Genomic DNA, 24,122 nt, shown 5'->3' on the forward strand with positions numbered 1-24,122 from the left:
GTGTATATGTGTAACTGATTCACTTTGTTGTAAAGGAGAAACTAACACACTATTGTAAAACAGTTATACTACAATAAAGATGTTAAAAAAAAAAGACTGATATATATATAAATGAACTGCTAGGTGTTCATTTAAACTTTGAGGAAGCCTACAGATGAAGTTTTGGGTGTTTTTTCTAAAATGCAAGAGATATGCGCTTAATCACTCTTCATATAGTGAAGGGATGGGATGGCAGATACAGACGCAGATGAAACTCTGCATTTTGTAAATGTAGAGTTGGATTTTCTAAATGGAAAAACTGACACTGACAATTGTTTACAGAAAACAAAGGTTAAGAAAAATGTTGAAGAATATCTACTCTTAAAGAGAGAAGTATTATACAACACAAAAATGAGACCTAGAGATTCGAAAAACACTCATTTTACTGTTTTAAAAGAAAAACAAAAAAATTAATAGGGAGAGAGTCTAGACCAATTAGAACTGAGGCAGCTGTAACAAAAATGGAACCCAGTACAATGCTTTAAGCCCTTAAAGGAAATGACTAATTAAAATGAAATTTCACAAGTCTTTATGTCTATAATAATATGTAAATGCACAAAATATCAAAAATATGAAGTCTGGATTTTTCCCCTTAGGTTTGTAATAAACTGTCAAAACCTCCGCTTAATATAGTTACTTTTATAAGCCTTCTGATTAGCAGAGCATGCTACACAGTACATGCGTGCTAAAATTTTACCATGAAGTTATAGTTCTCATCTCAAACTAGTGACTTGTCTGTTACCCATATTTATATATATTTCATTTCCATTAAGAAACACTTAGACCTTCCGAGTGTGCATTTTAATCAGCATATTACATAAAAAAGAATCTTGATTTTTAAAGTGAACCTTTTTAGTACTGTAACATGATGGGTTTCACTGAACAGCTGGAACATAATACGGTAACTACATTGTACTGTTTCATTCACAGCTGTAGGAAAATGTTTGATTTTTAAAATATAACCAAGATGAGACTGTAGAGTTATGAGCAGTAAAATATTAGAAAACAGTGAATGAATAAATAAGATGCTTTTCCATCAGTGGCCATAAATTATTTTGCTTTTAGGAACCTGGAAGAAATTGTCTTCTTTGAGTTTCAAATGTTCTGGTAAATCTGGTCGTTTCTTAGCTTCCTCAGTATCACCTTGAATTGCTGAAATAAGTGACTCTAAAGAATCAAAATTCTTTTCTGGTCTGAGGTAGCCGACGACGGCCACAATGAGAAGTTCCCCATAGAAGTCCTCTTTGAAAGTATGCATGATATCCGTTGCCATGGACTTTTTTGTATTCTTGCAGTATGGGTTCCATCCTATGCTCACCACCATCTTATGGACGTCCCCACTTCCAACACTGACCCAACCATGGTAAATGCCAGTGGATACATCAGCTGGGAGACTAGCTATTACTTGTTTAGGAAAGTTAGCTGTAGGGATGCCCAGCTGCTTGGAGCTGCGACCGAAGCCCCGCACCACCTGGCCGCGGCAGAAGTACGGCAGGTACCTCAGGGTGCGGGCTGTGGTCCAGTCTGCGCGTCGGGCGGAGCCGCCATCGAGGCGGTGCCGGGACCCACTGCACCCGCTGGGGGACACGGGCGGGAGCTCCTTAGGCCGGCCGGTGGGGCAAGTGCACAGGCGTACAACGGGACGAGCGGCGCGGACGACACGCCCCGGTGAGACCCTCACGCCGCTGACCGAACAGAAGGTGCCGGGCAACTCAGAGGCTGCGTCTGGGCTCCAGAACAACGGCGACCTCAGAAGTCCCTACCTATACTTTTAGCCTTAAAATGATATGTTTAAAAAGCATACTTAAGAAGCAAACAATTGTTTCAGCGGTGAATCAGATCCCAAGGAGTTCACTATTAGAAATGGTGAACGTTTGGTTTATCACTGAGAAATAATCTCTATAGGATTGAAATGCAAAAAGTGTTTGTTATTTCCTCTCAAGAAAAGAGATTGGCTTCCCTGGTGGCAAGGTGGTTGAGAGTCCGCCTGCCGATGCAGGGGACATGGGTTCGTGCCCCGGTCCGGGAAGATCCCACATTGGGCCCGTGAGCCATGGCCGCTGAGCCTGCGCGTCCGGAGCCTGTGCTCCGCAACCGGAGAAGCCACAACAGTGAGAGGCCCGTGTACCACAAAAAAAGAAAAGAAATAACGAGTATTACATTATTCTGAAGATCTGGGTTGGATACTTGTGGACGTTGATGCTGGAGAATAGATAGATCCTATAAATCCTAAATATTTGCTGTTCCTCAAATTTAACAGGAAGGTAGGTAGCCAATGCTACTCTCTGCAGTAATGCTTAATATTGATACAAGACCCAGTAGACAATGGAGATAGCGGTGTGGCGAAACACCTCCTCCACTCCATCCTCCACATTTCCATGCGTTATCGTCGTAAAATATATAACTCTACTTATATCGCTTGCCAGCTTAACAGCTTTTGATGGTTCTCTGTTGCCCAAAGAATAAAACGTAACCCCCTGGCTAGCATCTAGGACCCTTTCTAAGTTGATTACAACCTCCCTTCATATCTCTCTCTCCCTCTTTCTCTCTCAGCACACACACACACACACACACACACACACACACACACACACACACACACACACACACATCATTTCTTCTAGACCAATAATTCTAGTTACATCAGAATCCCATATTCTGGGTTAAGAGCTAGATTAGATCATTATACAGTTGGCTGTTAGAATGCATCTAGAATAAGAGAGTTGTGTTAACAGCAGGTGGTTCAGGAATGGGAGATCTCAATGAGGCACCAAAATGTTCTCGAAAGTGACTTATCAATTCCCTGTGGATCTTTTTTTTAAAAATTTATTTATTATTTATAATTTGGGCTGCGTGATGGGCAATGTGGGATCTTAGTTCCCTGACCAGGGATTGAACCCGTGCCTCCTGCTGTGGAAGCATGGAGTCTTTTTTTTTTTTTTAAACATCTTTATTAGAGTATAATTGCTTTATAATGGTGTGTCAGTTTCTGCTTTATAACAAAGTGAATCAGTTATACATATACATATGTCCCCATATCTCTTCCCTCTTGCATCTCCCTCCCACCTTCCCTATCCAACCCCTCTAGGTGGTCACAAAACACCAAGCTGATCTCTCTGTGCTATGTGGCTGCTTCCCACTAGCTATCTATTTTACGTTTGGTAGTGTATATATGTCCATGCCACTCTCTCACTTTGTCCCAGCTTACCCTTCCTCCTCTCTGTATCCTCAAGTCCATTCTCTAGTAGGTCTGCATCTTTATTACCATCTTGCCCCTAGGTTCTTCTGACCATTTTTTTTTAGATTCCATATATATGCATTAGCATACGGCGTTTGTTTTTCTCTTTCTGACTTACTTCACTCTGTATGACAGTCTCTAGGTCCATCCGCCTCACTACAAATAACTCAGTTTCATTCCTTTTCGTGGCGAGTAATATTCCATCATATATATGTGCCACATCTTCTTTATCCATTCATCTGCTGATGGACACTTAGGTTGCTTCCATGTCCTGGCTATTGTAAATAGAGCTGCAATGAACATTGTGGTACATGACTCTTTTTTTTTTTGGTACGCGGGCCTCTCACTGCTGTGGCCTCTCCCGCCACGGAGGCTCCAGATGTGCAGGCTCAGCGGCCATGGCTCACGGGCCCAGCAGCTCAGCGGCATGTGGGATCTTCCCGGACCGGGGCACGAACCCGCGTCCCCTGCATCGGCAGGCGGACTCTCAACCACTGCGCCACCAGGGAAGCCCTGTTGGAAGATTTTTAATCACAGTTTCAATTTCAGTGCTTGTGATTGGTCTGTTCATATTTTCTATTTCTTCCTGGTTCAGTCTCAGAAGGTTGTGCATTTGTAAGAATTCATCAATTTCTTCCAGGTTGTCTGTTTCATTGGCATATAGTTGCTTGTAGTGATCCTTTGTATTTCTGCAGTGTCAGTTGTTACTTCTCCTTTTTCATTTCTAATTCTATTGATTTGAGTCTTCTCCCTTTTTTTCTTGATAAGTCTGGCTAATGGTTTATCAATTTTGTTTATCTTCTCAAAAAACCAGCTTTTAGTTTTATTGATCTTTGCTATCGTTTCCTTCATTTCTTTTTCATTTATTTCCTATCTGATCTTTATGATTTCTTCTGCTAGCTTTGGGGTTTTTTTGTTCTTCTTTCTCTAATTGCTTTAGGTGTAAGGTTAGGTTGTTTATTTGAGATGTTTCTTGTTTCTTAAGGTAGGCTTGTATAGCTATAAACTTCCCTCTTAGAACTGCTTTTGCTGCATCCCATAGGTTTTGGGTTGTCGTGTCTCCATTGTCATTTGTTTCTAAGTATTTTTTGATTTCCTCTTTCATTTCTTCAGTGATCTCTTTGTTATTTAGTAGAGTATTGTTTTGCTTCCATGTATGTGTATTTTTTACAGTTTTTTTCCTGTAATTGATATCTAGTCTCATAGTGTTGTGGTTGGAAAAGATACTTGATACAATGTCAGTTTTCTTAAATTTACTGAGGCTTGATTTGTGACCCAAATATGATCTATCCTGGAGAATGTTCCATGAGCACTTGAGAAGAATGTGTATTCTGTTGATTTTGGATGGAAATATCAATTGGAAATATATCAAATGGAAATATTTTGGATGTAAATATCAGTTAAGTCCATCTTTTTTAATGTATCATTTAAAGCTAGTGTTTCCTTATTTATATTCATTTTGGATGATCTGTCCATTGGTGAAAGTGGGGTGTTAAAGTCCCCTACTATGATTGTGTTATTGTTGGTTTCCCCTTTTATGGCTGTTAGTATTTGCCTTATGTATTGAGGTACTCCTATTTTGGGTGCATAAATATTTACAATTGTTAAATATTCCTCTTGAATTGATCCCTTGATCATTATGTAGTGTCCTTCTTTGTCTCTTGTAATAGTCTGTGTTTTAAAGTCTATTTTGTCTGATATGAGTATTGGTACTCCAGCTTTCTTTTGATTTCCATTTGCATGGAATATCTTTTTCCATGCCCTCACTTTCAGTCTGTATGTGTCCCTAGGTCTGAAGTAGGTCTCTTGTAGATAGCATATATATGGGTCTTGTTTTTGTATCCATTCAGCCAGTCTATGTCTTTTGGTTGGAGCATTTAATCCATTTATTAAGGTAATTATCGATATGCATGTTCCTATTACTATTTTCTTAATTGTTTTGGGTTTATTATTGTAGGTCTTTTCCTTCTCTTGTGTTTCCTGCCTAGAGAAGTTCCTTTAGCATTTGTTGTAAAGCTGGTTTGGTGCTGCTGAATTCTCTTAGCTTTTGCTTGTCTGTAAATCTTTTAATTTCTCCATCAAATCTGAATGAGATCCTTGCTGGGTAGAGTAATCTTGGTTGTAGGTTTTTCTCTTTCAACCTTTTAAATATGTCCTGCCACTCCCTTCTGGCTTGTAGAGTTTCTGCTGAAAGATCAGCTGTTAACCTTATGAGGATTCCCTTATGTGTTACTGTTGCTTTTCCCTTGCTGCTTTTAATATTTGTTCTTTGTATTTAATTTTTGATAGTTTGATTAATATGTACCTTGGTGTGTTTCACCTTGGATTTATCCTGAATGGGACTCTTTGTGCTTCCTGGACTTGATTAACTATTTCCTTTCCGATATTAGAGAAGTTTTCAACTATAATCTCTTCAAATATTTTCTCAGTCCCTTTCTTTTTCTCTTCTTCTGGGACCCCTATAATTTGAATGTTGGTGCATTTAATGTTGTCCCAGAGGTCTCTGAGACTGTCCTCAATTCTTTTCATTCTTTTCTCTTTATTCTGCTCTGCAGTAGTTATTTCCACTATTTTATCTTCCGGGTCACTTATCCGTTCTTCTGCCTTAGTTATTCTGCTATTGATCCCTTCTAGAGAAGTTTTAATTTCATTTATTGTGTTGTTCATCGTTGCTTGTTTCCTCTTTAGTTCTTCTAGGTCCTTGTTAAATGTTTCTTGCATTTTCTCCATTCTATTTCCAAGATTTTGGATCATCTTTACTATCATTATTCTGAATTCTTTTTCAGGTAGACTGCCTATTTCCTCTTCATTTGTTAGGTCTGGTGGGTTTTTGCCTTGCTTCTTTATCTGCTGCGTGTTTCTCTATCTTCTCATTTTGCTTAACTTACTGTGTTTGGGGTCTCCTTTTCGCAGGCTGCAGGTTCGTAGTTTCTGTTGTTTTTGGTGTCTGTTCCCAGTGGCTAAGGTTGGTTCAGTGGGTTGTGTAGGCTTCCTGATAGAGGAGACTAGTGCCTGTGTTCTGGTGGATGAGGCTGGATCTTGTCTTTCTGGTGGGCAGGTCCACGTCTAGTGGTGTGTTTGGGGGTGTCTGTGGCCTTATGATTTTAGGCAGCCTCTGTGCTAATGGATGGGGTTGTGTTCCTGTCTTGCTAGTTGTTTGCCATAGGGTGTCCTGTACTGTAGCTTGCTGGTCACTGAGTGGAGCTGGGAGGTCTCTTGTGGACCAGTGTCCTGAACTTGGCTCTCCCACCTCAGTGGCACAGCCCTGATGCCTTGGCTGGAGCATCAAGAGCCTGTCTTCCACACAGCTTTCTGTCCTCTATTTCCACACAGGTATTGCAGTCTACTTTGATATCTGAATATTGAGTCGGATCAAGGAAGCTGTAAGTTCAACTTGCATGAGTTCTTTGAGCAGTTTCCTTACTCTGGAGCATCAGTCCTTGGTGAGACAGGCAGAATCATTCGTCCATGAGCTGGAGATGGTGAAAGGGGGTGCTGGCTTCTCCCACGCTGTCTGCAACTTTTCTGGCAGGTCAGCCCCGCCCTGGCGACCCTGCCTGGGTGGCAGGCTGGGTGCAGCTGCGTGTGGTGTGAGTCAGCACCTCTGGGTCCAGACGGCCACTGCCAAGGGGTCTGGAGCACAAGGTTCCTCGGTCCCGGGGTTTACAGTCCGCTCCTCTGTGCTCTGCCTGGTGGGAGGCTCGGAGTTCTCTCGCTCTGGATGCAGGGGCGGGGCACGCGGCTGTCCCCTCCAGATGCGGGGTCCCCTGTTCGCTCCTTCCTCCTCCTGCCCGGGAGGCGCACGCATAGGTCTGGTCGCGGCCTCCGCCTCTGCCGTTCATGGGCTGGCAGAGCGTCCGCCCCCCACCGCGGGTGCAGCCGGGGTCTGGGGTGAAGCGAGAGGGATTCCCCTCCACGAGTTCAGGCTTCCCCACCTGGCGCGGACCTGGGAATTGGTCCACTACCGCCGCCGCGGCTGCGAGAACCATTTCACGGCAGCGCAGCCTGTGCCACCGGCTCCGGCTGGAGGAGGCTGTGGCGGCGTGGCTTGAACGGGGACTCGAAGCATGGAGTCTTAACCCCTGGACCGCCAGGGAAGTCCCGCCTGGGGAATCTTGTTAGATTGCAGATTCTGATTCAGTAGGTCCACAGTGGGACCTGAAATTCTGCATTTCTAACAAACCTTCAGGTGCTGCTGCTGGTTTGCTGTGCACTCTGCATAGCAAAGCCCTAAGCTGTGCTGTTCAGGATGGCGGCCGTAGTCGCATGTAGCTCTTTAAACTCACATTGTTTAAAACTGAATAAAATTTAAAATTCACTCCTTTGGTCACACTAGCCACATATCAAGTGTCTACTGTATTGGATAGCACAGGGATAAAACATTTCCAACACCGTAGAATGTTCTATTAGACAGCACTGTTTTCTAGAGCACTGTTTTTCAGACTGTTTTCTACGGGTCACCTACTAAATCAGAATCTCTAGGGATAGGGGACTGGAAATTTGCATTGTAAACAAGCAGTCCAGGGGGTTCTTACGCATGCTAAAGTTATAGGAAAACTTGTGCAGAGATCTGAAGACTGATGTTTAGAGATAAGTCTAATGGGGGAATAGGTAAATATCAGAGACAGACATGGAGCAAGCAGCTCAGCTTAAATTGGAATGCCCTTCTTGTCAGCCATGGGAAATATGTCCAGTTGTCTACAGGTGCAATAGGTTTCACCTGGTGGAGCTGACCTCTGACACCAAAGCCATGTAGGGTGGAAGAGGTATAAACCCCTCAAGCCAGGAGTGTTCTGCAGGTGTGCAGCCTGTCCCAGATGTGTTCTCTGATCCCACATGCCTCCAGGTCCACCGGGTGCTAACATCTGGTGAGGGCTAGAGGCTGCATTCAGTTTCAGGGATGACTTTCAACCCAGGTAAGTACAATCCAGAAATAGTTCTCTTCTTTTTCTTTAGATCTTTTGGATCTCCCTTTCCTGTGCAGGAACATATTTTGGGCAGATCCTCTAGTTTTTGGATCACCCTTCAGATATAAAAAGAAGTTCCATTCTCAGGTTTCAAAAAGTTCAGTCCAACCTTATATCAAAAGTTCACTTTCTCATCCAACTCCATGCTTGTTTCTTTCTTCCACTTGTGGGGAAGTGCGGAGAGGTCTTGGTGTGGTATTTCACTTCCCTTGCTCCTTTCTTGTGGCTCAGAAAGTTCTGACAATGGAGGAAAAGGACAAAGCTCACCTGAGTGGGTGCTGGTGTAACCTGGCCATCAGTGCCTTCTGCATGCCAAATGCCCACTTACGGGCTATCTTTCATAGAGGCACTTTGTGAGAATCTCTGCTGGGACTGCGTGCACCGAACCACTCTCCCGCTGACCTCTGGTAGCCTCCTCCCAGCCCCTTCCCTCCAGAGGCACAGGGAGGGCAAGGAAAATGACACAGCATTCTCTATACGTGCAGAGTCCCTTATTTCAAAGAATCGTCTTAGTCTCTTATCTTTTCTAATACAACCTGGAGATGGATGATTGTGGTGGCTAGTTGAAGAACCATGCTGGCTACCTTTTACGTGCTGGTAAAGCCGGCACGGATATGTGTGTTGGACCCCTCTTGTGCTGCTGCTATGTCCTCTCGGGCTGCTTTTTTCTCCAGCCATTGCTGCAGCACACTGGCTGCCTACAGATGAAGACAGCATCTCTCCTCCCCTGCAGGGCTTCCCACCCTGGAATGTCACGTCTGAGTAAGACCCTTGCAAGAGCCCTGTCAGTCATCCTGGCGCATGTGCACACCTGGCAGTGCGGGGAGGTCAGCACCCCAAGGGGCAGCGCTTGACCCGTGCAGGTCAGGAGCCCGCGGATGAATTCTCTCCACTCCTAACCTTTGGGCAGACGATTCTGAGTTCTCTTCTGCATTGCTCCTCAGAGGATCACCAGGCTGGTAGCGTTGAACTTTCGTGACCTTTCCCTGCTTCCTCTTCTCAGTCCCCCATTCCTGTTTCTCGGGCCACTTCCCCAAATATACTTCTGCATGCATTTCCTTGTCCCAGGGTCTGATTTTCAGGGGACCAGGCTAAAACAACATGTCCATCACTTCTCTTCAGAGTGTGTCGATACCTGTCACCATTGTCCCTGCCTTGGAGACTGCAGAAATTCCAGGGACAAGGAAAAGCCCCATGGAACAACATTTTACACGTGGTAATTGTACATGGAGAGCTGACAGGCACAGACTGATCACCGAAGCGGAACTCCATGGTGGTTAGCAGTTTGCACGGCACTCCTGTTGTTAGAAGTTCATGTTCTTGTTCTCGGTTTTGAATGGGGGTGATGTACAGTGGACAGATAAACCTTGGTTTAGTGGTTGAAGAGAGCTTTCCAAAGGCAGGAGGTAAATTGGAGTCTACTGTCTGAGGTTACTTTGTGTCTGACTATATCAGCTATGGTCCTTGACTTCAAGCAGAGACCGAACTTGAGTAAGAGAAGAAGAGATATTGGAAGGAGCAGTGGGTGCTGTGATGAGCTGAAATATGCTTTCCTCCAGCTGCCAGAATGTTGGCTGCTGGCAGCTCAGAGCTGAGGCCCTCGCCTGGAATTGCTCTTGGCTAAACAAAGTCATCTTCCCCAAGGTTAGCGCCCCTTCTTGGTGACAGCCCACACCCAGTGTCTGGTGGTTGTAGAGGTACGAAGGCCTGGCTCCTTGCTTCAAGGCAGGCCGCCACTGAAGGGCCATCCCAGCTGCAGCTCCCGTGGGACTGGCTGAGGCCTGTGTGCTGTGCACAGCTGCATTGCAGTTCCAGTTCTCTCCCTGCCCAGTTCTGTTTCTTTCCCTCCCTCAAAGCCTTAGAGCATTCCTCAGTGAACTTCCTGCACACCAATCTCCAACTCACTTTGTTTCCTGGGAAATCTGCTACTGGGCGTTCACAGAACTGAAGGAAGAGCTAAACGCACGAAGGACAGAAAACAGGGCAGCCCTGGGGATCCTAGTGGCAGAAACTTGTAAATCCTTTAGAGGGATGTCAGGGCATCTCTGCTCAATATTCAAATTCCTGGGAGGGAGTATATGATGGGCTTGTTGAGGTCAGGAAGAAGGCTCCTGTGATTGCAGCCCCATCAGAACTACATAGAGCAGCAGAAAAGAAAGAAAAACAGTGTCTTCTGGACCATGGTATCTGGAGTTTCCTTGGAGGAAGACGTTGAATATGTTGGCTGAGGACTGGTGCTCTAAGCAGAGGGTGCCATGGCTCACAGGTTGCCAAAAACAGGATTGCCCCTGACCCTGGGGCAGGAGCAAGTAGAAATAAAACCCTGGAAACTTTACCCAAAGTCCATCAGAGTGCATCACTGAAACGGGAGACAGGTTTGCTGACTGGTTCTTGCTTGCTGGGTTGCTTCTTATAGGAGGAACAGTGTCCCTCAGGTGGACTGAGAATCCTGGAAGTTCTGCCAGATTTGGTGGAGGGACCCTACCTCTGGGGGATGCATATGTAGCAGGCTTTTTTTTTTTTTTTTTTTTTTTTTTTTTGTGATACGCGGGCCTCTCACCGTCGTGGCCTCTCCCGTTGCGGAGCACAGGCTCCGGATGCGCAGGCTCAGTGGCCATGGCCCACGGGCCCAGCCGCTCCGCGGCATGTGGGATCTTCCCGGACCGGGGCACGAACCCGTGGCCCCTGCATTGGCAGGCGGACTCTCAACCACTGCACCACCAGGGAAGCCCTGTAGCAGGCTTTTAAGGAGTGCTTTTTATGTACCAGGGACCACCAAACATTAACTTTCTTCTACCTCTTGAGTTCAGAATCAGCTGAGAGACAGACACAGGGCTCAGACGGAGGGTAAGTCAAGTATCAGCTTTGTTTTTTTAAATTTTTATTGGAGTATAGTTGATTTACAATGTTGCGTTAGTTTCAGGTATACAGCAAAGTGAATCAATTATACATATACAGGTATCCATTCTTCTTTTTTCTTTTTTTTTTTTTTTAAGATTCTTTTCCCCTGTATGCCATTACAGAGTATTGAGTAGAGTCTCCTGTGCTATACAGCAGGTTATCTATTTTATATATATTAGTGTGTATATGTCAGTTCCAATCTCCCAATTTATCCACACCTCCCACACCCCCATTATCCTCTGGTAACTGTAAGTTTGTTTTCTATATCTGTGACTCAGCTTTGTTAATAGTGGGTGGAGGATGTGGCTTAGATGTAGGGCTTCCTAAGACTTGGCTCCTGCTTGGCTCCTGCTCCCGCACTCATCCTCAGCCAGTCATGAGTACAGCTGGCCAGACACCCACAGGCCCTCCTAGCAGGGGCAAGAGCTCCACGTGTGGCAGAGAGCACTTTTTCTATGGGGAGACAGGTCCAAAACAAAGAAACCAGGGAAGGCTGAATCCATCAAACTCACAGGTCCTTCTGTGAATCCTAGCAGCCAGTGGGGGGAGGAGGAAGGGAGAGAGGGCAGGAGTATTACTCTGGCTGAAGTCTCCCACCAGAGCCAGGGACACGGAAGTGCAGGACAGCTATTCCCCATGTATATACATACACTAACATATTCAGGTCCTTGTCACTCTAGGAGGTAGGACTGTGCCCAATTCACAGAAGAGGAAACTGAGACCAGGATCATATTCCAAATAAGCAGAGGCTCAGGATTTGAACCAAGTCTTCCCTGATTTTGAAGCCCATGTTCTTTTCACCACCCCGTGCCTCCATCTTCATTTAGAATGCTGGAGAAAGGAAGTACTCCTCGTTCTCTTCCTGAACGCTTACAGGGAGCTCTCCTGGGTCTTGGGGCCACCAGCTCAGTTTGAGCTTGGTTGCTTGAGTTCCCTCAAGTACTTGAGTCCACGAAGTTGGGCATGTGGCAGGTTGGAAGAGACAGTCACCTGGCATAAATGGGAAGACTGGGAGAGGGGTCCCTTCATGTGGAGCTGGACTTTGGTCACCCCTTCAGGACCTACGCCTGGGGGCCAGGCCAGGCTGTCATCATAAGGCCAAAAAGGTGGCTATAGTGGTCTCACCGGGCCTCCCACTGGGGAGCCCTGGGCCCCGTGAGGGCAGCTGCTGTAGCTCAGCCCCTCCAGTTGGGTCTGTAGAAATCAGTTCCTGAAATCAGCTTTGTCCAGGACTGGGCCAGCTGGGGTTTCTCTATCAGCTCAGATATGCCTTTTTGTTTTGTTCATTTGTTTGTTTTCGCTTTTTTCTATTTTTTTGGCTGTGCCGCATGGCATGTGGGATCTTAGTTCCCCCACTAGGGATCAAACCCACGCCCCCTGCAGTGGAAGCGTGGAGTCTTAACCACTGGACTGCCAGGGAAGTCCTACAGAAACGCCCTTTTGGCTTACTTCTCTCTGATCACAAAGTGCCAGCACTCAACCAGTCCTCAGTGGGCTACTCCCCTCAAATCTGGGTTTTCTCTCGATTTCCTTAGAAGCCTTTCTGTCATCCACCGAGTGGTTATGTTTCTTGCTTTCCAGTTTCCCTATAGATGGTCCAGCCATTACACATCGGTATTCCCTCCCCTTATCTTTCTCTCCTTCCTCCCCAGCTCCCTCCCCTCTCATCCCTTTGCTCCCTCTCTTTCCTTCTCTCTCTCCTTTCTTTGTCTCCCTCCAAATCCGTCTCCCATCTCTCTGTCTCTCCCTTCCCCTCTCTTCATCCCCAACACCCTCACTTTGAACCCTAGGGGGACGGGGCTTTCTGCAAAGGAAGGGTCCTTTGTCACATGATTATGAGACCTCCAATGTTATCTAGCAGAAAGCAGTACCCTGGGTATGTTCTGCTGGGGACTAAAGGACCATAAAAGAGTCCTGAATATGATGGAAAATCACTGGAAGGTGCTGGGTTTGGGGCAGATGCTGCAAGGGTGAAGGTGGGTATCTGTGCCCTCAGAATGAGAGAGTAGGTGACAAAAGGAGAGGGGAAGGGTTCCATACCTCATTTTATCCTCTTGATAGTTTTGCCCAGACCTAGTCCTGCCAGTGTTATTATCACCTGTAAATGCATTGATTTCTGCCATTGAATCCATCCATTTTTAAATTAAGGCTTAGATAAAGTTTAAAAAAAAAATCCCATCCACATCAGGCACCAGAAGGGAAATTTCAGAGAATGAGATGATCAGATTTCTAAGTTTATGGAAACACCTATAGATAACTGCATGGCTGCTTATGCCATTTAAAAAAAAAACAAGTGCGGCTAGGCGAGCCACTTAATAATGTGGGAATTGTTGGTGGTGCGGATTGTGGACAGAGCATGAGCTCACCCTGGGCAGCAGGCGTTGGCCGTTGCGGAAATGAACACCGTGGCATGCTGCAGGCCAGCTGCACAGGGCCACACTGCAGATGGAGCCTCACAGCTTCTTAGGACCTGCCACTGCGCAGCCAACCACCCTGCAGGCAAAGTGTCCAGGTCTGTCCAAGAGCAGTAGAACCCAAACTCATCCCGTCCGGTGTCAAGCCACACCCTGGAGCTCACTCTTGGATTAGCTATAGGTCTTCAGAGGCATTTAATCCTTACCACAATCCTGAGTTACATATTATTACCCCTATTTTTCCAGGTGAAGAAAATTGGTGAGCACAGGAGGGAGGGAACTTAAATACAGAACCACAGGATGAAGCAGCAGAGCTAGGGCTGTAGCCCGGGTTTTCCAAGTCCTGGTCATATGCACCTTTTGCTCTATCAGGCTACCCCACCACCAAAAACAGTCTAGATGGGGAGCAGTTAAAGGAGCCATCTTTTGGCCTCCGTGGTAAATGTGTGAGAGTTGGTAGGTGAAAGGGGCATGTGGAACATAGGAGTTAAGAGTATAGACTCTAAAATCAAGCTCTGTGGGTTCAAATCCTGGCTCCCCCACTTAGGAGCTGTGTGACCTTGTATAAGGTACTTAACTTCTCTGTGCCTCTTTATAAAATGGGGAATGATAGTAATATCTACCTTGTAGGTTTGTGGTAAAGGTTAAAAAGATAATGGATAAAGCATTGAATACAGTGCCTGGCACACAGTAAGTTGGGTAAATGGTATATATAGCTTGAGCCCACTTTTACTCTTTTTTTTTTTTTTTTTTTTTTTTGCGGTATGCGGGTCTCTCACTGCCGTGGCCTCTCCCGTTGCGGAGCACAGGCTCCGGACGCGCAGGCTGAGCGGCCATGGCTCATGGGCCCAGCTGCTCCGCGGCATGTGGGATCCTCCCGGACCGGGGCACGAACCCGCATCCCCCGCATTGGCAGGCGGACTCTCAACCACTGCGCCACCAGGGAAGCCCCCACTTTTAGAATCAGAGGAAGTCTGTGAAAGTGCCTTGTATAGTGCCTGTCTCATCTAGGTGATCAGGAATTTCCAATCCCTCCCTGCCATCTTTCCCCTGGTTTTGAATCCTTATAGGCCCTCCCTGCAGTGGACTAGGATGCTACAGGTACCAGGTTAGAAGAGCTGCATCTCAGAATTGACCCCTGACTGTGCAGTACACTAACTGTGACCCTGCAACTGGCCTGGGCCTCAGTTTCCTCAGCTATAACATAAAGGGATAAAGACATAGCTAGGTTTGAGCAAGTGTGTTTCGTGAACTTCTACATCAGAATCACCTCAATGGATTGTTGAAAATGCACATTCGGGGGCCTTTCTCCACATTGACCAAATCAGAATCTCTGATGGTGGGGCTCTAGAACCTACATATTTAAAAAGCACTCCCCACTCTGTGTCCTGGCCCAACTCTCAGGGATTCTGATATAATTGGTCATTAATAAAATAATGAAAGTAAATAATAAAATACATTAATAAATTAAAATTTAATTTAATTTTTATCTTTGGTTGTTGTACAGATTTTTTGTTTGTTTTTGGTTTTTAGCAGTTTTACTGGATGTGCCCAGATATGGTTTTCTTTGTACTTATTCTGTTTGGGGTTTATAACACTTCTTTCATCTATGGTTTGAAATCTTTGGTCAGTTATGGAAAATTCTCAGTCATTATCTCTGTAAAAATTACTTCTGTTTATTTGCTCTTTCCTCTCCAAGACTCCAATTACATGTGTGTTGGACCTATTTGCAATGTCCCATTTTGTCTTATATACTTGCCTCCCCATCCCCATTTAATATTTTCCATCTATTTTTTTCTCTCCAGTCTTTCAATCCAAATATTCTCTAGTGACCTTTGAAGTCTCTAATCCTTTCTTCAGCTGTTCCTAATTCACTATTATACTCATCTATGGAGTTTTCAGTTTTAGTTATATATTTTCAGTTCTAGAATTTTTATTTGATTTTTAAAAATACATTTTAATCCTTTACTAATATTCTCCACCTTGTCCTTCATTTTCTTTTCTTTCTTTTTTTTTTGCTTTATTTATTAGGATTGCAAAATGGTTACATTCTATCCTATTCTCTATCATTCTATCTTCATTTATTATTAGCTGGAAAACATCTAAATGGTGCAACTTCCACTCATCAACTATTTGATTAATTGAGGTATAGATTTTACAAGAGAGGCAGGAAAATGCTTCAGTCAAACTTACAGATTGGAACTCATTATTAATCCTTATTGTGATGACTAATACTTTTTAAAATTAATTTTTTTGGAGTATAGTTGCTTTACAATATTGTGTTAGTTTCTGCTGTACAGCAAAGTGAATCAGCCATATATATATATATATATATATATATATATATGTATATATATATCCCCTCTTTTTTGGATTTCCTTATGTCCTTCATTTTCTTGGACATATTACTCACAGTTATCTTGAAAGCCTATCTGATGATTCCAATATTGGCATCTCCTTGGATTTCTTTCTAGGTCTATGTTTCCTCTTGGTTTTTGGCCCTTCACATCTCCTAGGATGCTTTGTAATTTGCTTATTGAATGTCAGATATTGTGTATGAAAAATTGTGAGATAATTTGAGACTCTGAGAGGATCTACTTTTGCTTTTGGAAGTTAAGGGAGGGGCAGATCATCATAATCCAGTCTGGGTTGAGCAGATCTGAAACTAGGCTTTAGTCTTTGTGAAAAAGGCTCTCTTTCTGGTTACTCCTTATTCCTAGGTTTCAGATCCTAGCTGTAATCTTGGGGTGTGTACCAGGATACCCCGTCTTGCCCTGAGGCCCCATTTTTCTCCCCCAGTTTGCCGAGAAGACAAAAACACTGTTTCGCTTCACACCCTGTTGGCCGCTGGTTTCTACTTTGTTTTTCCTTCTCTTGGCTTCTTCACTGATCAGTTTCCACAAAGCACAACTTCTCAGCTTTTAGGTTTCTCTTAAGAATCAGCAAATGCTTCAAGGCCAAACGCTGTGCCCAATGTCAGGTTCACCTCCTGTGATTTCCTTCTCTGAGATCTCAGTGCCTTGAGATCTTGCCACATTTGCTAGCTCTCTGTTGTTTTTTAAACAGACTTTCTTAAAAACGTAATTTTGTTCATAGTTTCTATTTGTTTGCAGTAGAAATGGTGATCTGTATAAGGCAGTGTGCCATAGAACGGAACTCCTTGGTATTGTTTGTCTGATGTTCTCGGGGGTTTTAGTGTGAGAAGCACTGGACAGAATCAACTCCTTGCTAGATCATAAGAGCCACCTGAGGCCCCCGTTTAAAAGTCTCATTTCCTGGTCCTAACTTAGGCATACTGAATCACAGTCTCCAGGGAAAAGGACTGGTAATTTGTAGTTCTAACAAGTACTTCTAACAAAGGCACAATTCGGAAACAGTGAACAAGTGACTCTAGGGTCCTGAGCACTTTCCAATTGTATTCTGCTTGCCTAAGCTTATTCCATTTACCCCAGTGACCCTGCGTACCTACCAATAACCCCTGTGTATACTGGTGAGAAAGAGTCTGGCAGAGAGGGCAGAGTGCTGCCTTTTTACTACCCCCTCCAAATTTCTTTTGCATTCTGCACCTTCAAGAGTGGGAGCTTCCTTTTGCTGAATTATTTCCAATTTCTTCCTTAGACGTTTTAATCAGAGATGAAAAATGACTGGTCTTTTGCCAGCATTTCAGTCTAAGAGGAAGTTATTTGCCTCTTAGAACTCCATTAATTTGCAATGGCTTTAGTGCAGAAGGCAGTGTGATAATGTAGAAAGGGACCTGCAATCTGGGAATCAGGGATGAGCCCAGGGTACTTCGGTGGCCTAGGAGTTGTGGGCGTCCCCTGCCACCTCCTCTCCTCCCTGCATTAATGTAAGCTCCCTTTGCCTGCTTGACTATATCTGTTTGTCATCCTCCAATTGCCAGTCATAGGACTAGAGTACAGTGCTGAACTTCACCACTGACATCCTTTTTAACCCTTGCTGGCTCCTCTGCCATCTCCTAGCTGATTCCCTGCCGTTCTGCCGAGTCCCCCAATAACATTTTCCTGCATTAACGTCTTCCCCTTGTTTTCTCTTCCTTATCTCCTTTTTCTCTCCTCCTTCCCTTCTCTCCTCCTCCTCCACACACCACTCCCCCTCTTCTTCCTATTCCAGAATCAGAACAGGGGCTGTAATATCCTTTCAGGTACCTTCCCTCTATCATTCCTCACCACAACTCTCTCCAGAAGCACCCCTCAGCAGATTGGAGCTCAGACAGGAGGATAAAGTTGTCAAACTCCTTTTCTCTGGACTGTATGCTAAGACCAGTTTCCCTAGTTCTCTCTGGCTCAGGAGGACACGTCCCACTTTGGAGGTCTCTCACTGTCCTAATGCATGGATTGCACAGTAAATGCTACCCACATCAATAAGAAAACAAGGAAATATGCCCAGTGGAAAAAGGGAAAAGAACATGAAAAGGTAATTCATAAAAGAAGAGACACACCATCAACAGATGAATGGATAAAGAAGATGTGGCACATATATACAATGGAATATTACTCAACCATAAAAAGGAACAAAACTGGGTCATTTGTAGAGATGTGGATGGACCTAGAGTCTGTCATACAGAGTGAAGCAAGTCAGAAAGAGAAAAACAAATACCATATGCTAACACATATATATGGAATCTAAAAAAAAAAAAGGTTCTGAAGAACCTAGGGGCAGGACAGGAATAAAACACAGACCTACTAGAGCATGGACTTGAGGACACAGGGAGGGGGAAGGGTAAGCTGGGACGAAGTGAGAGAGTGGCATGGACATATATACACTACCAAACGTAAAATAGTTAGCTAGTGGGAAGCAGCCACGCAGCACAGGGAGATCAGCTCGGTGCTTTGTGACCACTTAGAGGGGTGGGATAGGGAGAGTGGGAGGGAGATGCAAGAGGGAGGAGATATGGGGGTATATGTATATGTAGATCAGATTCACTTTGTTATAAAGCAGAAACTAACACACCATTGTAAAGCAATTATACTCCAATAAAGATGTTAAAAAATAATTAAACAATGAGACACAAATAGCCACAAATATGTGCGAAATATTTAATTTCATATATCATCATAGAGCTCCAAGTCAAACCATGGGAGTGGTAAAAACTAATCAGAACAATGATAGTGAGTTTTGGCTCTGATGCAGGGAAATGGACACTTATATACTGCTGTGAGAGTATAAGTTTTGCAGTCTTTCTGGAAAGCAGTTTGGTAAAATGTAACAGATATCTTATAATTTTCCATGACTTTTGACCCTGTATTTTTACTTTCAGGAATTTATCCCAACGAAATAATGTAAGCTATTTGCACCGAGTTATAAACAAAGATGATCAACATGGGGCTGTTTTCATAGTGATACTTGTGTTAGCTGGTGAAATATAGCCACACAACGATGGGGGACCGGCACATTTATACCAATGATACACTGCATAGCCATTAAAAATATTGTTGATGAATGTTTAAAGGAGGAATTTTCAAGTTCTCAGGTTTAAAAAAAAAAAACAGGTTACAAAGCAATATGTCACAATAATTGCATTTTGTGGGGAAAAAACAACAATTGCATTTTGTAGGAAAAAAAATCAATGGAAGAATATATACTAAAATGTTAATATGGCTATATCTCCGTTTTATCATACAAAAAAATCAAAGAAGCATGATTTATTAAAAACGATAGAAAGAAAGCAGTAATACTGATCACTAGAGTGTAGGAAGAGTGGCTTGCATTCTAGTCCTGAATTTGCCTCCTGTGCTTTGAGAGGCTTAGAGCAGGTCACCTTTGTTCTTTGAGGGGCAGTTTCCTTATCTGTAAAATAGAGGTAGCCCTTGCTCCATGTAATAGCATTCATATGTGTTTAGGACTTTCCTGATGACAGATCCTTTTTTAAATTCATTGTTTGATTTTTCCTCACAACTGTATCTTGCAGGATTGATCAAAGGAGATCAACAATTTGTAGGCCATTGGCTATTTTATTATCAGTTGATAAATGAGAAATCCATCATATTTTTATGTGCTGTATTGCAAAGAAAGGCTTCCTAAAGATCACGAAGGACAAGGCTTTGAAGGCACTAGAATGGCCTGGTGTGGTAGCCGAGTTAAAGCTGGGCAGGATATGGGTGGCAGATGGTCCACACTGTTGGGTCTGTGGTCAGTTACTAGTTGAGGATGAAGAGGTTGGTAGCAAGCCATGGCCAGGACTGGAGCAGGCCAAAGAGAAGTATTGGAAAAACCAGAAAGTGATGATGGAGAAAGCTCCTCAAGGTGCAGGGATTGACCCAGGAAAGGTGGTTTCACTGGAGGTCCGGCACAGGGTCCAGATATAGGACTTGAAGGCCCTAAGAAAAGTGTTGGAGCCAGCCCAGCAGGACCCAACTGGGCAGGGGAGAGACTGGAGATTTTGAAGGCTGGGAGCAAGCATGGCAGGCCTCACTAGGGAGCCCAGAAACAAAGATTTGGCACATGCAGACTTGTGTGCAAGTTGCAAGTCTGCCCTTATGCAAAACTGGCAGCAGTGGAGAATGGGTAATAGATGAACCAATCTACAGATAACCTGGAAAAATGAACTCACTTAAGTAAAAATCGAGTGGTTAACCTCCTGCTCACTAACAGGTCAGAGCCTAATCTTTAAAACTGATGTCCCTGATCTCAAGGTGCCTTAGGTGGTAATATGAGCCGTGACTGACACGGTATATCTTCTCTATAAATGCATTTTCCTCCAACAAAAAAGTGTAGCTTTCCTGCCCATGGGGCCACTTTTTGATGCTGAGTGTGTCCTGAACTGAACTCCTCTGTTTATGGAAGAGGCTCAATATGAAACTGCAAATTGACTCTTCCATCACAATCCTTTTAATTACTGCATGTACCCAATTTTATTATCCAATTATGGGCAAGATTAAAGTTCATCAAACTACTTGTTTTATTGAAATTCCTTCATCTCCAAAAGATCAGAGGAACATTAAAGAACAAATGAAACAGTCAGTTGCAGATTATACAGGTTGATTTATCACTTATCTTCCATCAACGGCAAAACGGCTCTGAGATTTCTCCCAGCCTAATAGGCCTATGTGTACAGTATATCTTTTCATTTCAGCCTTGAAGAAAATATGATATATCCCCAGTGGGAGTCATAATTTCACTGAATGTATACTGCTTAAGGCTCCACAGTGCCCAGCCAGTTTGTTACAGCAGATGGATGAGGGCTCACTGTTTCATGAAATTGCTTTTGAATATTTGCAGAATGACCTTTTCCCACTCTATCCCACAGAAATGCATTAACTCATTCTACACACCATGGAAAAATACAAACCACTCTCCTGCAAGTCCTGGTTGAACCATCACATCATTTTCTATGAAACGTTTCCTGATGTGTTCCCTACCACCAAAAAATGTCATTTCCCTGAAGTTCCCTTCCAGAGAGAAAAAGAGAAGGAACAAAGGCATCTACTGGGTGATATTACCAAGGTCACACAGCTGGTAGGTGGTGGTACCAGGATTATAATTCAGGTCTGGCCATCTCCAAAGCTCTAGCTACTTCCACATCCCTGGAGCACATTGTTTATACCTGTTCTGTGGCCTTTATCCCCTTTTCCTTTTTATTTGAGCAATTGGAACACATTTTCCAATTCATCCCACTCCCACCAGCCCCTAGTGTCCATTGGGAGATTGGGATTGACATACATACACTACTACGTATAAAACAGATAACTAATGAGAACCTGCTGTATAGCACAGGGAGCTCTACTCAACACTCTGTGGTGACCTAAGTGGGAAGGAAATCCAAAAAAGAGGCGATATATGTATACATATAGCTAATTCACTTTGCTGTACATTAGAAACTAATACAACATTGTAAAGCAACTATACCCCAATAAAAATTAATTTTAAAAAAAAGATAATTATATGAGGTTATGGAGGTGTCAACTAACCCAAATGTGGTCATCATTTCGCAATATATACTTGTATCAAATCACCACTTTTTATAACTTAAACTTATACAATGTCCTACATCATTTACATCTCAATAAACCTAGGAGGGGAAAAGAAAATGAGAGCATCTATGTATTTCCCTTAAGAAATTAATATTCATTGAAAATCTAATAATATGGATTTATGGTTGTATCTGAGGAGAAATTAAAGGAATGAATAATCTAAAAAAAAAAAAATTGGAACCCATTTTCCTTCTGTCACAGTGGGAGCTCCAGGTATCGCTTTCTGTCCCCTCCTCTGCCAGCAGCTCCTCAAGCATATCTTGCATTTGGAAGATACTCAGTGTATCAGTCAGGGTTTAAACAGAGAAGCAGAAACCCTAGAAACTTGTACACATATATATTTGGTTCTGTGACAGGGTTAGTTACGGAATTTCATGTGTTGCATTTGGTGTTGAAGCTTGAAGATCACAGGGTGGGCCGTAGGGAAGAGGAGATGGATAGAGGAGGGAAAGAATATGCTGGAACCACAGGTACAAGCTGGGCCAGAAGGATAGACTGAACCGTGTCAGTTCTTTTGCCTCTGACCTCGATGGTGTGGGTGGTCTGCAGAAGCCAGGCCCTTTATCCTGGAGCTAACCATATACACCTGGCCCAGGATTTGGAGAAGCTGAAGGATTCAGAGGCGGGCGGGGCAGTTGCAGGCCTGACTTCCTGCATCATACCAATGGGCTGGGTCAGCAGAGCAGTGACCATACATGTGAGTAAAATGGCTACTGCTCCCCTCCCGCTGCCTGGATCTCCCACAGTGATCCCCCCGTGCCCTGCCCTAACCAGAAGCCTGCAGGAAACGGGGCTCTGGGAAATGTAGTTCAGCCTAAGAAAGTCACTATGGTCCACTTCTGTCAGCTTGACACCCACACGCATCTCTTTAATCCATACTTAGTCTCCAAATAAAGACAACCACAAAGTCATGCTTCTGTGTCATGTGCTACAACTAACCTGCATTCAGCCAAAGAGGCACTAACCCTTTCCTCAGAGCAGGATATAAAGTCCCTTTTTTGGTCTTGGGATAATGTTCGCTCTTTTCTTAGCCAATTCACAGTCTCCCTTTGAGATATTAAATACTGACATATAAGGCTAACTGCTATTAACACAGCTTATGCAGATGATCAGGGGATGATAAAGGGAAAAGTATTTGGCTTATTTGTACAAATGTTTATATCAAAATAAGAAAGAAATAGTCATGAGTATTATAATCTCATTTTCTACAACTGGTCATAGCTGGCATTTATAATTAACTTCTTTCATTACTCATTCAATATTTCCTTTGCCTTCAGCAGATGCCCTACATGGTGGATCTAGGCCAGGAATTGGCAAACTTTTTTGTAAAGGGTCAGATAGTAAACATTCAGGCTTTGAGGGTCATAGAGTCTCTCTCTCAGCTACTCAACTCTGTGGTTACAATGCAAAACAGCCTTAGACAACACATAAACAAATGGGTGTTACAATAAAACTTTATTTACAAAAATAGGTGGCGAGACGGATTTGGCCTGTGGGCTACATTTTGCTGATTACTGCCTAGGTCATTAGCAGTCCTGCCTGAATTGGGTTGTTGTAATAGTTTTCCAGTTAACAGAGGGGAACTCTTGCAAATTGGGATGATTTAGTTGGCTCTGCAAGTGTCCTGATAGCTAGAAATGTACATCATATAGGTCTTGCACTGGCTGCATGTCACAGAAAACTTATCTAACAATGGCTTAAACACACAGGAATTTCCTAAAGAAGCCTATTCAGGGCCGGCGCAGCTGCGTAAGGGAGAAACCAAGAGTCTCGGTTTCTTTCGGCTCTCTGCTTTGTCATTCTTAACCTGTGGGTTTTATCCTCATGGTTGCAAGATGGCTGCCTTTCCTCTAGGCATCACTTTCACATCCCAGGCAGGGAGAAGATAGAAAGAAAGGCACAGCCATATGCCAGGTGAGTTGGTTTTGTTACCCCTAAGATCCCACACAGCAGACTACTGTTGACATATCACTGGCTAGTCAGATTCACCAGGTCACCTCTACCTGCAGTGGAGTTGGAGAGATGTGTTAAATTAGACATATTGACATGCTGAACAAAATCAGGGTTCTATTATTGGAATAGAATATTGAGAGAAGGAGAGAATCAGTGTTGGATAAGCCGCTAGCAATGTCTATCACAACTAGGAAGAAAGAGATGATGGGAAGGCGGGGGTGGGGGGAGGGCATAAGGACGAGAGCTCAAGGCCACTGGTACCCCAGTTGTACTCATTATAAAGCTGAAATGTCATGTCAGGAGTTTTTAAACGGTGCTTGAACTATTTTCACCTCTTTCTAAATGGGTCTTCCTTGACTCAGCAAATACCCCAAATGTTTCCTGCTACTCTAATTTGTACCCTCATTTGAATCTCCTTCTTTACAAATACCCAACTCATGAGACCATAACATTTTCCTTCATTTATAAACAATTCTTTCTGGCTGTTTAGGAAAGAAAAGGAGGATAGTTAAAAAATACGTAATTACTCAAAGACTACATTAATTCTACTTGGATGTCCCAGCAGGGAACTCCATCCTGGAGAATTAATGAATGCCTGACCTACAGAACTGTAATGAAA

At 43.7% G+C, this 24,122-nt stretch overlaps 1 protein-coding gene and 1 pseudogene across 9 annotated transcripts in view; one reads left to right on the forward strand and one right to left on the reverse strand.

Moving 5' to 3' along the window:
• The window catches only part of MTHFS (methenyltetrahydrofolate synthetase), a 344,713-nt gene that overhangs the window by 61,567 nt on the left and 259,024 nt on the right, over window positions 1–24,122 (forward strand). The window lies entirely within an intron of this gene.
• LOC131752575 (riboflavin kinase pseudogene) lies at window positions 1,076–1,593 on the reverse strand (annotated as a pseudogene).

The sequence above is a fragment of the Kogia breviceps genome, chromosome 3 (genome assembly GCF_026419965.1).
Source record: "Kogia breviceps isolate mKogBre1 chromosome 3, mKogBre1 haplotype 1, whole genome shotgun sequence".
NCBI lineage: Eukaryota > Metazoa > Chordata > Mammalia > Artiodactyla > Physeteridae > Kogia > Kogia breviceps.